The following is an 11,593-nucleotide window of genomic DNA, read 5'->3' on the forward strand; positions in this document are numbered from 1 at the left end:
CCACGTGTTTGCACCCACCGAGCTGCCTCAGAGCAGCGTCACCCATGGGCCAAGCCGAGCACCACTCTGTGCCTCCCAGAAGCTGCCTGCTTCCCTCGTGGGTGCCAGCGTAGCGCCGTGGAGTGCTGGCCAGGCGTCAGGGCCACAGGGTCAGATGTGTTCCTGGTTAGAATAGAGAGGAATAGGGCACAGGTCAGACTCCCATAAATATGTGATGTTGTAATGAAGAAGCACGTGAGCCCTTCCTCCAGCAGCTCCAGCGCGTGGAGGGAGCAGCAGGCAAACGCCGGCATTTGGTCTGAACCACGTCTCCCCGACGGAGGCAGACACTCTGGTGTCTTCTCCCTGGGTCTGAAGGAGACAGCTGCTGCCTTTCGCCCTTTACCCTGTGCCTGGCCGTCTCTGTCCTCCCTCGTCCTCCTCGAGAGCCGGGAGGGAGGGAGACAGGCTCAGCGTTTGCCTCCCCGCGGGGACCTGCTGGCGCTTGCCCGGGACCGGTCGCTGGCCTAGCTCACTGCAGGGCGGGACTGCAGCTGCCGTGGGAATCGCACACCCTCTCTACCCTTTTCGTTCTTAAAAAAATAATAACTAAGACAATTTTTGAGCCCTTTTATCCCCCTCCCCACTTAAACTGCTTGCTCTTGAGTCCGTGGCTGTGTCCCACTGTTAGTGTGGCTGGAATGTGATGTCCGTTTGGGGATGGGAGAGGAGGCTGTGAGCTGGGTCAGACCCGGCCACGTGCGGTGTTCCTGACACAGGGTCGGGCTTCCCAGGCACATACTGTGTTTTTTTTTGTTTGTTTGTTTGTTTGTTTCTTTAAAAAATTAAGGCTTAAGATTTTACTTAAGGCTTTACCATTGGGTTGAATTCTTTAAACATATTTGTAGTTACTTTTGTCCGTATTAAACATCGTGTACTTTAAAGAGGAAAGTCTTGTCACAGGAAGCAGCGGATCCCTGCTGCTCCCCTTGCTGCTCCGGGGGAAGAAGCCACCGAAGCTTGGTGCCTTACCCGCTGTTGCGTCATGTCTGGGTGATGTGGGTCGAGAGTCTGGGCTGGCCTCCGCCCTGCCAGCCCTGTGCTCTGTGGGTGTTGAGGGCGTGGGTGGTGTCAAGCTGCAGGTGCACTGGACGGGGGACCCAGGATGGCTTCACTCACCTGCCTGGTGTCCTGGAGAGGGCAGCTGGGTCCTCCCTCCCCAGGCCGTCTCCCTTCCGAGGCCGCTCCAGGAGGTGGTCAGTCTTCCTTGGCTCAGGACTCTGGGAGAGCAAAGGCCAAGCGTCCAGTCCTCAGGAAGGCTAGGCCAGTGGTCGGCAAACTGCGGCTCGCAAGCCACATGCGGCTCTTTGGCCCCTTGAGTGTGGCTCTTCCACAAAATACCACGTGCGGGCGCGCACGTACAGTGTGATTGAAACTTCGTGGCCCACGCGCAGAAGTCGGTATTTTGTGGAAGAGCCACACTCATGCGGAGCAGGATCTCCAGGCAGCGCGAGGGTTGCCCAGCAGGAAGTGCTGCCCTGCGTGGTGCTGACAGCGGCGAGCTGCACCAGGGGACCGACGTGGTCAGGATTTCAGTTGAGCTCCTGCCTGTTGGGCCGTGATGGATCTGGGTGTGAGAGGGATGGGTGTCCCAGCAGCACAGCCTGCAGGGGGGTCGGTGCCACAGGCTCCCAGTGCAGCATCAGATCTTGGCTGTGACGTGACACCTGTCCCCCTCGTGGTGTGTGGGCCGAAAGCCCGTCCTGCTTCTAAGGTGAGGCCTGGAGAGGGCTCGGCGACTCTGCTCCACCATGTTGGGCAGCTTATCTTCCTTCGCATCCTCTTCTCTGTCACCACCTGTCACTGTCCCTCGCCCTCCCCTTCCCCTCCCCTTCTGTCCTCTTGGCAGCACTGTCCTCACAGCTGTGCTCAGTGCCAGCTGCTTGACTCAAGTCTGGGGTCCACCGTTTGCTCCCTTGTGACTTGGGGGTTCCCTGGCTGGGTTACCTGGCGGCCTCACCGTCCCGTCGGAGGGAGATGCGCTGGGGCATCCGCTGTGGGTTTCCCGTGCTGGTGGGGGGACGGCCTGTGTCAGAGCAGACACCTTTGTAGGAAACGGGTCACTTACGGGGAAATGAGATGGTTCTTACCTTAATGGTTTGCTTTCCTTCTGGCGCTGCCTCACGAGGAAAGGAGAAAGGAGAGGAAAACTCTACAGAGGTTCAGAGGCATCCTTTCAGTGTCTCTAACTTTACTTGTTGGAGAGCCCTAACCAGTTGCCAAGACCACATGTGTTCAGTTCTCGAACTAACACCCTCCTAAGGTTCTGCACTCGTGGCCCAGCCCCAGGGGTGGTTCCTGGGCTGAGGCTGTATCTCAGGCCTCCCCAGATGTGAGCTGTGCCCTCAGGGATCATGTGAGATGTGAGGAGCTCAGGCCAGTGGGGTGGGACGCAGGCCGGATGGCTGCTCCCCCAGGATCACAGGGTGGCATCGCCGTGGGGTCCCTTTCAGCAGATTCCAGGCTCCTGGAGGGCAGGGCAGCTTCAAGTGTCTTATGGCAGCTTATGTGTGCGTGTGCATGTGTGTGCGCGAGCGTGCGTCTGTGTGCGTTGTGCGCATGTGTGTGCGCGAGCGTGTGTGTGTGTGTGTGTGTGCGCGCACGCGTGCGTCTGTGTGCGTGCGCACAGATACATGCTCACACACTGCTCACCAAGTTCTTGCTGAGAGGACTGAGCGGAAGGGGACCCCACGCTGTGCCCTCTGCCTCAGCCCCGTGTGCTCCTCCGTGACGGGGTTTCCTGACTGGGTTGTGTCTGGGCCCCCGGAGCCCTGGTTCTGAGATGGCCCTGGCTGACAGGCACACTTGGTGGCACTTTCCTTCCTCGTCCGTGTCCTCTCTGTGGAACGCCCATTGTTCCCACAGCCCCCCTTTCTGCCTGGGTCTCCGTGACGAGCAGGGTCTTCCCTGTGGCCCTGGGCTCTCTGCGGCATGCGACTGGTGTCTCGCTTTCAAGGCGCTTTTTCTGGGGACTGAGGGCCAGGCCTGTCAGCCTGGAGGAGGACTCCAGGCCCTGCCCCCCTACACTCAGAGCCAACCAGCTGGGCTGGAACCCCCTTCTTGGACCAGTGGCGCATGAGCCAGCCAGCCCCGCCACTGCTGTGCGTGCCAGGAGGCGGGGCTGGCGCTGAGCTGTCTGTCTCAGGTGATGCCTTTGGTTTCTCACTTCAAAAAGCCCTCAGACTATCAGTGGATCGTTACCTCATCTAGCAGTCGAATAACTCGAAGTGCGGGCGTGTAACACACTGCCCACATTGTCACTTGCTTATTATTCCAGTGATGCCACAATTTCACTTTTTGTGGAACTGGAGCTGCTTTAATTCAGGGAGGGGGCCAGAAGGTGATCTGCCGCCCCTCTCCTCCCAGGCCTCCTGTGGGCTGTGTCCTCACCTGGAACCACCCCTCCGGACCTTGAGTGGGGGAGCGGCGGCTCAGGGTGTGTGGCCTGCGGGCAGCTCTGTGCCTGGCACACAGCCCCGGCTCCTCCCTCCGATGCCTGTCCCCAAGGAGCCTGTGGGGCAAGGGGCAGGGAAGTGGATTCCTCTTGCCCTGGGGGACTGGGCCTTGGGGACACAGCAGAGCAGGGGAGAGGTTCTTGCAGGACCCTACCCCTCTCTGCCCTTCCCCTGCGATTGGGCTGCGGCTTTTGCTTCTCAAGTGAAACTTGAAACCGAGCTTTGTCTTCAGTTGGGAAAGTGATTCAGGGTTGGCACCAGGGCCAAGTTTTGAGGGTTCCCAGTTTCCTGCCCTCACCTCCTGTCCCCACCTCATGGTGAGGTGTCCCTGTCGGTGTTCTGTGGCTCTGTCCTCTCTCCACTGGGTGTCTGTGAAAAGGTGCCCTTCACCAGTGATCGCTGGGCGCTGGGCTCGGTCACCATCGGTGCAGAAACCACTTAGTTCAGTGGAACAAGGACAACTAACAAATGAGACCCCCGCCCCCAGGTTGCAGATAACATCAGTGAAAACCATAACAACAAAGGAACCAACAGAAGACAGCGAGGGGTGGGGTTTGAACAGCCACGTTTATTTCTCACAGGTCAAGGGGCTGTCCTCGTCCCGCTCAGGTTCTGGGCTCCCAGGCCAGGCAGCCCCCTGCCGGTGCCCGTCCCCCTGCATGTCCGACACTGTCCCTGCTGTGGTGCTGCCTTTCCCTGCCAGACCGATGGCTTCAGGATGGAATTATCAGGAGGGGGAGGCAAAGGTGTTTGCTCTTAAAAGTCATTTCTTATTTGGTTGTTTTAATTGAGGTCAAATTCACATCATAAAACGAACGCTAACCATTTTACAGTGAACAGCTCAGTAGCATTTAGTACATTCACATTGTAGAACAACTATCACTTCGTCTAGTTCCAAGACGTTGTCATCACCGAAGAAGAACCCGGTCAGCCCATTGCCCTCCCAGCCTGACAGCCGCCCTGCACCCTGTGTTTCTGGGTTACTTCTCCTGGACCTTTCCTGTCAGGGTCATGTGACGGGGCCTGTCTGTGTCGGCTTCTTCCCTGAGCATCGTATCAGAACTTCATTCCTTTCTGACCGAACAGCACTGTCCACTGTATGGAGAGACCACTTCCCCTGCTCACAGGTGATGGACACTGGGTGTTTCCACATTTGGCCACTGAGCAGAGCTGCTCTGAATATGCAGCAGCGTTTTGTTGGAACGCTTGTTTTCATCTCTCTGGGCCTGTGTCCCGAGTGGAATGCTCCATCTCATGGGGACTGTGTCTGTGTGGAAGAGCCACATGCTTTCCCAGCAGCCACACCATCTCACACCCACACCCAACCCCACACCCCACACCCACCAGCAGTGTGCAGTGCCGGGCTCCAGGCTCCACGTCCTCAGCGGCACCTGTTATTTTCATTTTCTTGATTGCACCTAAACTAGAGGGTATCTCGTATGGCTTTGATTTGCGTTTCCCGAGCGATTAATAATGTTGAGCATGTTTCCATGGGCTTGTTGGCCATTTGTACGTGTCTTTGGAGAAATGTCTGTTCAAGTCCTTTGCCCATTTTAAAATTAGGTTGTGTGTCTTTTGTTGTTGATTTGCATATTCTGGATTCTAGATCCTTATCAGATAAATGATTTGCAAATAATTTCTCCCATTGTGTGGGTTGATTTTTTGTTCTCTTGATAATATCTTTGTATTGCCATTTCTAGTAATTCTTTTTTTATTCTTTATTTTAATGTGTGCACATTTTTGGGGGGTAGGAGTATGTGGGTATACACACATACATTAGATGGGTTTTCAAAGGCTATTAAATTCTTTTACTCTTTAATTAAATTGAGATTCTTTATGAAAGAATTCATAGTTGAATGACAAAGCAGAAAGCATGTCAAAGTAATAAGTGTTTAGAATTTATACTGTACATGTATGTATGGAAGCCATATGAAACCTGTGTCATATGGTTTTATCTGTTATTTTAAGAGGTGAAATTCATAGTTTGGGTCAAAACTAAGATTGCAACAGTAACGAACGTAGTGATATAGTTGTGTGTGTGTTAGTTATACACAGTGTGCTCAGGAAGTAATGTCTGTCCACATAATTTATTCTGTTGTTTTAGACCAGGGGTGGGCAAACTTTTTGACTCGAGGGCCACAATGGGTTCTTAAACTGGACCGGAGGGCCGGAACAAAAGCATGGATGGAGTGTTTGTGTGAACTAATATAAATTCAAAGTAAACATCATTACATAAAAGGGTATGGTCTTTTTTTTTTTTTTAGTTTTTTTCATTTCAAACGGGCCGGATCCGGCCCGCGGGCCGTAGTTTGCCCATGGCTGTTTTAGACACTTTGATAACATGCTATTTATTTTTTTATTTTTTTATATTTTATTGATTTTTTACAGACTTTGATAACATTTATGCTATTTATTTTTTTATATTTTATTGATTTTTTACAGAGAGGAAGGGAGAGAGATAGAGAGTCAGAAACATCGATGAGCCGCCTCCTGCACATCCCCCACCGGGGATGCGCCCGCAACCCAGGTACATGCCCTTGACTGGAATTGAACCTGGGACCCTTCAGTCCGCAGGCCGACGCTCTATCCACTGAGCCAAACCGGTTTTGGCATATTTATGCTATTTCAATAGAAAATCTTTTTATGAAATTTTTAATGAGAAATTTTGCTTCCTGGAAGAAACCTACTAAGTGTAAATCCACATTTTCCCAGCTTTGTTGCTGTCTGTTTTGCTAGCAGCATGCCCACTGTGGCGTCCAGTGCAGGAGGCTGGTGTGACTGACGGGCCTTCTAGGTAGGGCTGAGGAGCGTGTACCTGAATTTCAGGTTTGCTGTGAGAGTGCATGAGCATTTCTCCCAGGGACATGGCCCCAGGACTGCCTGGCCGGCTGGGTGTGCCCTGTGGATGTTTTTCATGTGCCCGTGGTGAGGTGGCCATGGTTTCTCTGTACCTGTTTTCATGCTTCTGTCCTCTCTGGAGGAAGGCTGCCCAGCATGGACGTGTTTGTGTGGAGGCTGCTCCCTTAGCCGCCGCCTGGTGCAGAGGCATTCCTGCCTCAGCCTCCGGGGGAGCTGCGGGAAGCCCCACGCTTGTCCTCTGAAAGCCGTGGTTGGCAGAGGCTGAGCGCCAGCTCACCAGCTCTGTGGGAAGCCAGCCTGTGGTAGGGTCCTGAGAAGTGGACCCAACATCACACCACGTGAGAAAACACAGAGGCTTTGATTTCTTGCGCAGCAGCGAGACTTCTTTCAGGGCTAGGAAACTGCTCTAGTTTGGGTGCTGTGAAGAACTCAGTGTAGGCCCTGAAGTGGGTTCAAGAGCTCATTCAGAGCTGATTCAGGGACTGGAGTGGGGCTGGAGGGGGACAAGCGCTCCTAAGGGCCGTAGGTGCGAAAGGGGGAGTTAATAGGGGGGGCTTGCTGTTTTTTTCTGGACGGAGGGAGGAGGAGGCCAAGCTCTGCCCCCTCCCAGTGGGACCCCTGCCAGGCATGGCCAAGCCTGAGGGCGAGGTCATGGGGTGGGAGGAGGTCAGGCAGTGGCTGGGGCTTGGCTGCAGGCGGTGTGGCCGTGACAGGCTCTGATCAGAAGATGCTGCCCACACTCACCTGCCCTGGCTGTCTGCGGCCCATCTTTCCAGGGACCAGGAGAGATTCAGAAGTGGGTGGTGGTAACTTGGTTAAACGCAGTGGCAGGCTTGTCATTACCAAACGCTAATGGCCTGTCACCTGCACATTTGTGCTCCGTCCCACTGACCCTCTGGCCTTGGGCAGGCAGTCCTCTTGGGCTTTGTGCATTCTGTAGGTCAGGGTCCAAGACCCTCTGCTCAGTGAGGGGGGTCTTGAATGGCACCATCCTCCAGGCCCGCCAGCTCTGAAACTGTGTGTGGGGACACTCTTGGGGCCAGTGGAGGCCTGGGCGCTGTGGCTGAGAATCCAAGGCCATGAGTCAGTGGCAGAACTGGTCCCTGACTTCCTGGTTAAGCCTTTAATTCTCCTGATCGCTTATTTTCGCTTCTTTCAAGTTGTTGTACTTGGGCCGCTCTGTCATCAGCTGTGGGCGGTTCATACACCAGCAGCCTGTTGCTGAGCAGAGCAGGGCGGAGTGCCCCTCGCCACACTCAGTTCCTTCCCCTCCACTGGCCTCTGGCAAGGGACAGAGTGGACGGCGCTGGTCCCTGTGTGGTCTACCAGTTGGGGTAGGAGAGAGAAAGCGAGCCGAGTGAGAGCACTTTTTTCCCTCTCACTGAAAGGAGGGTCCTTGAGGGAATCACAAGAGCATTTAACTTGCAAAGAACCTTTACTCGAAACTAACAGACATGGGCTCAGGCCGGGGCCTTGCTGGGAAGCCAGCACCCAGCATAACAACAGTCAACCAGGAGGTGTCGTTGGCTTTGAGGGGACTGTCCGCTGCTGTGGGGCCTCTGTGGGCACCAGCTCTCTCCTTCGAGGTCGCCTCCTACATCCCTTTGTTGTTTTGTTGTTTTGTGGGACTCTTGGGTCCCGAGTCCCTGGGCTCTGAGATATGCAGTGGGTGTGTCCTTGAACCTGGGCACCTGGACGAGGTGTCGGTGACATCTGGGGATGGGTCAACTCTCATGGAAGGATCGTGCCTGGAATTTCCATGTGACAGCTTCCCGAGTGGGTACCAGTGGCGTTTCCTTTGAATTTAATGAGCCATGGCCCATGCGGGGAGAGCGGGGCTGTTTGGTATCATTGCTCCAGGCGCTGTGGTGCTGCTTGTCACCTGCTGCTGATGGGGTGACAGCTGCTCAGGCACAGCCCTGACTCAGCAAAGCGTGTGCTCAGCCCCTGTGGGTGCTGTGTCCCAGCCGGATGAAGTGACGGGCCGCCCGCTCCTTCCTGCTGGGAGCCTGGTCGCAGGCGCAGCTGCCACTTCCTCCGGACAGGAGACTGAGGAGGAGTGGAATGTCCTGACCTTAGAGAAAGTGCCTGAAAGTCAGGTTTCAGGATTGAGAAAACTGAAAAGGGAGCATGTTGGTTGAAGATTGCATTTTCCACCTGAGGGTTGTTTCTAAGCGGACAGCATCTCACTTCCAGGGCAGCAGGCGATGTGCGGCCACCATCCCTGACGCGCCCTGGGAACCAGCACATGGCCATCTGAACGCAGCTCTTTGGGGTCCTGTTTCCTCCAACAGGATCAATGAGGATCTGGTAGAGTAGGTGGAGCTTTCTGATGCTGGAGGTGGGTGAGGTGGGGGACACCAGGCTATGGAGTTGCTGGCAGCTTCTGGGCCTGACCAAGGTTCTGAGTCACATGCAGTGACAGCTCGTAGAGGAACTGTAAGATCTGCAGGATTAAACCCAGAAACGTCTTCGTTGTGCATGGCTCTCGCAGCTCTCAATCCAGGACGTTCCTAATGTATCTGTCCTTAGGAGCAGTTTCAAAAGTGAAACGGACGCCCCACGGATGTCACTCCTCTTCCCCGTGGGGCCTCGTCACTGTGGCCTCTTCTTTGACCGAGTGGTAGAGGGTGAGGGCTGTCCTGCACCCTCCCAGGTTCTGTGAAGGGGTCTGACTTCCACTATGAAATACAGTTTGTGCGCAGAATATAAAACCTGTGTGATACGCTGACCTCTGAACCAGCGACGTTGTCCTTGCTGGTCACCAATCAGATGTGGCGTCCAGCCAACACCGTTTGTACAGACGCACTTCCCACACTCTTAGTAATTCTGTAACACAGACAGCGACCTGAGCTCAGTGGCAATGCTCAGCCTTAAGTTTTATCAGCTTCCTGACTGCTTGTCCTTGCGCTCCTGCGCCCCTCCCCCACCCGACATGGTTCAGGCTCAGTTGCGGCCCTGGCTCTGGGGGGTGGAGAGCCGGGCAGACGGCGTGGCGGGAATGGCCCTCGACACCAAGGGCCTAGGGCCTAGGCCGTGGTCACACAGAGGAACGGTGCTTCTTGTCCTTTGCCTCAGCCGTGCTTTGTAGTAATTTCAGAAGGTCCTGCAGGTGGGACGGTGGCACCTGTCCTGAAGCAGTGGCTTCCCTCTCCTGTGATCCCCCCTCTCCCGTGAGGGCCAGGGGCTGCTGTGCCTGATGTGCTGGGCATTGTAATAATAGCAGTGCCCACTGAGCCTGCATCGTGTGCCGCATGTGGTGGGAACTCACGTGATCTTCAGGGCACCTGTGAGAGCGCTCCCATCCTGGCCCCTTGACCAATGAGCCTTGGCTCTCAGCCGCAGCCGGGCCATGTGACCTACCTGTGCAGACAGGTGAGGCTCTGGTCAGGGCCTGGCCAGGGTGGCGCAGGGTCGGTGGGCTGGGGTCCCGTCCCCTCCAAGGGCGGATCAGTCTGCACCCCTGCATGCAGAGGGCCTCTGGGACAATTTCTCGGAAGTGTCCTGTGGGAACTGAAAACCAGATGTCGATGGAATCAGATAGTCTGCCCATCATTCCCTCTTGTCCCCTAGCAGTTGCAACACTGGCTTTTTTTCTGAGCAAGTTGGACTGCATTTTTGAGGAAGGTATGATGGCTATTTGTACTGGTGGCCGAAATAGAAGGTCTATGGTGATGGCCACACCCACTTCCCCAAACCTGGGGCTTTCCTAGGCTCCGTCTGGGCAGACAGGCTCGGGGTCTGAGTGCTGAAGTGGCTCAGAGGTTTCCAGGGGGACATGGGCTCCATGCATCTTGGGAGATGTCATCCTGTGCACCCTGGGAGATGTCTTCCTAGTGCATCCTGGGAAATATCCTAGTGTATCCTGGGGCATCCCAGGAGATGCTGGCCCAGTGCACCCTGGGAGGTGTCATTCTAATGTATCCCAGTAGATGCGGCTCAGTGCATCCTGGGAAAATCACCCAGTGCAGTCCAAGAGACACGCTCAGTTCAGTGAATGCCTTAATTGATAAGTTTGTTTTTTAAATTAGTATAATTTATGATTTATCAAGACGAAACTCTGTGCTGGCTATGTGATGACTTTTTTGTGGACAGGTTATTTATACACCTACGAAGAACGCATGGGCTCCTCCTGGCCCCCTTCTGTCCCCTGGGGTGCGCACACTGTAAGCCTGCACTCTGAGGGTTAAGTCGTTTCTCTCACCTGGAGGCTGCTGTGCCCTTAGGCACTTGGTAGACAAATGACATGCTGTCTAGAGAGGAGGGTGTGTAGATTATGTTGCTAGACTCCGGTTGCCAAAAGGAAGCCCTCCGGGGAATCTTATGTATTGGCCATGCATTGGCAGTGTGTAATTGGAACCGTGAGAAAGGTTTTTGTTCAAAGCTATTGAGGAGTTTCCTTATTTTAAGCCTGTTGAATCTGGAAAGAGTTGTCTTTGAATTTTTTTCTCTGATAATGACTTTTTGTGAAAGTGTAGGGCAAAGACTTTCTACTCCAGATATTGCCTCCTCTCCTCCAAAGCATGGCCACCGAGAGGTCTGTCCCTTGTCCTCTGGGTCCTCGATGTCCGAGCTGGAAGCCCAGGGTACTCTTTCACACAGAAGAGTCTGGAGAAGGGCTGATGGTCAGCTGGCAACCACGAGCCCTGGGGTGGGGGTGGCAGAAGCAGGCCTGACCCAACCTTTCACCCTCCCACCCCCTGCCCAGTCATAGCTCTCACTATCCTCTTGGGATTAATTGGAGCTGATATTGTCTTGCTTTCTCTCCTTCTCAGCTGTTTTACTTTCTGCACATCCAATTCCTTTCTAGTGACGCACGAGGAAAGGGTTCCCACTGCCACTCAGGGATGGCTCAGGTTCCCGGTCAGACCCCATCTAGCCGCACAGCCTCTGGAGTGCTGGTAGCCACTTCTTCTCTGCACTTGAGTGTCAGTCACCGATGTTGCAGGTGCTACAGAGGGGCCATCAGAGGTTTCTGAGTAGGACGGTGACAGGATGGATCAGTGGTCGGCAAACTCATTAGTCAGCAGAGCCAAATATCAACAGTACAACGATTGAAATTTCTTTTGAGAGCCAAATTTTTTAACCTTAAACTATATAGGTAGGTACATTGTTATTAACTTAATGAGGGTACTCCTAAGCTGGCTTTTGCTAAAAACGTCCTCAATCTGATTGAGGTACGTTCGCTGAGGTCGACCCCTTCCAACTCTCCCATCCACACTCGTCTTGTATACTTGTTT

At 54.3% G+C, this 11,593-nt stretch overlaps 1 protein-coding gene across 1 annotated transcript in view; it reads left to right on the top strand.

The window, feature by feature from the left end:
* Positions 1–11,593, top strand: part of TBCD (tubulin folding cofactor D) — a 99,569-nt gene that overhangs the window by 39,427 nt on the left and 48,549 nt on the right. The gene's annotated exons all lie outside the window — the stretch shown is intronic.

The sequence above is a fragment of the Myotis brandtii genome, unplaced genomic scaffold, assembly GCF_000412655.1.
Source record: "Myotis brandtii unplaced genomic scaffold, ASM41265v1 scaffold797, whole genome shotgun sequence".
Classification (NCBI taxonomy): Eukaryota; Metazoa; Chordata; class Mammalia; order Chiroptera; family Vespertilionidae; genus Myotis; species Myotis brandtii.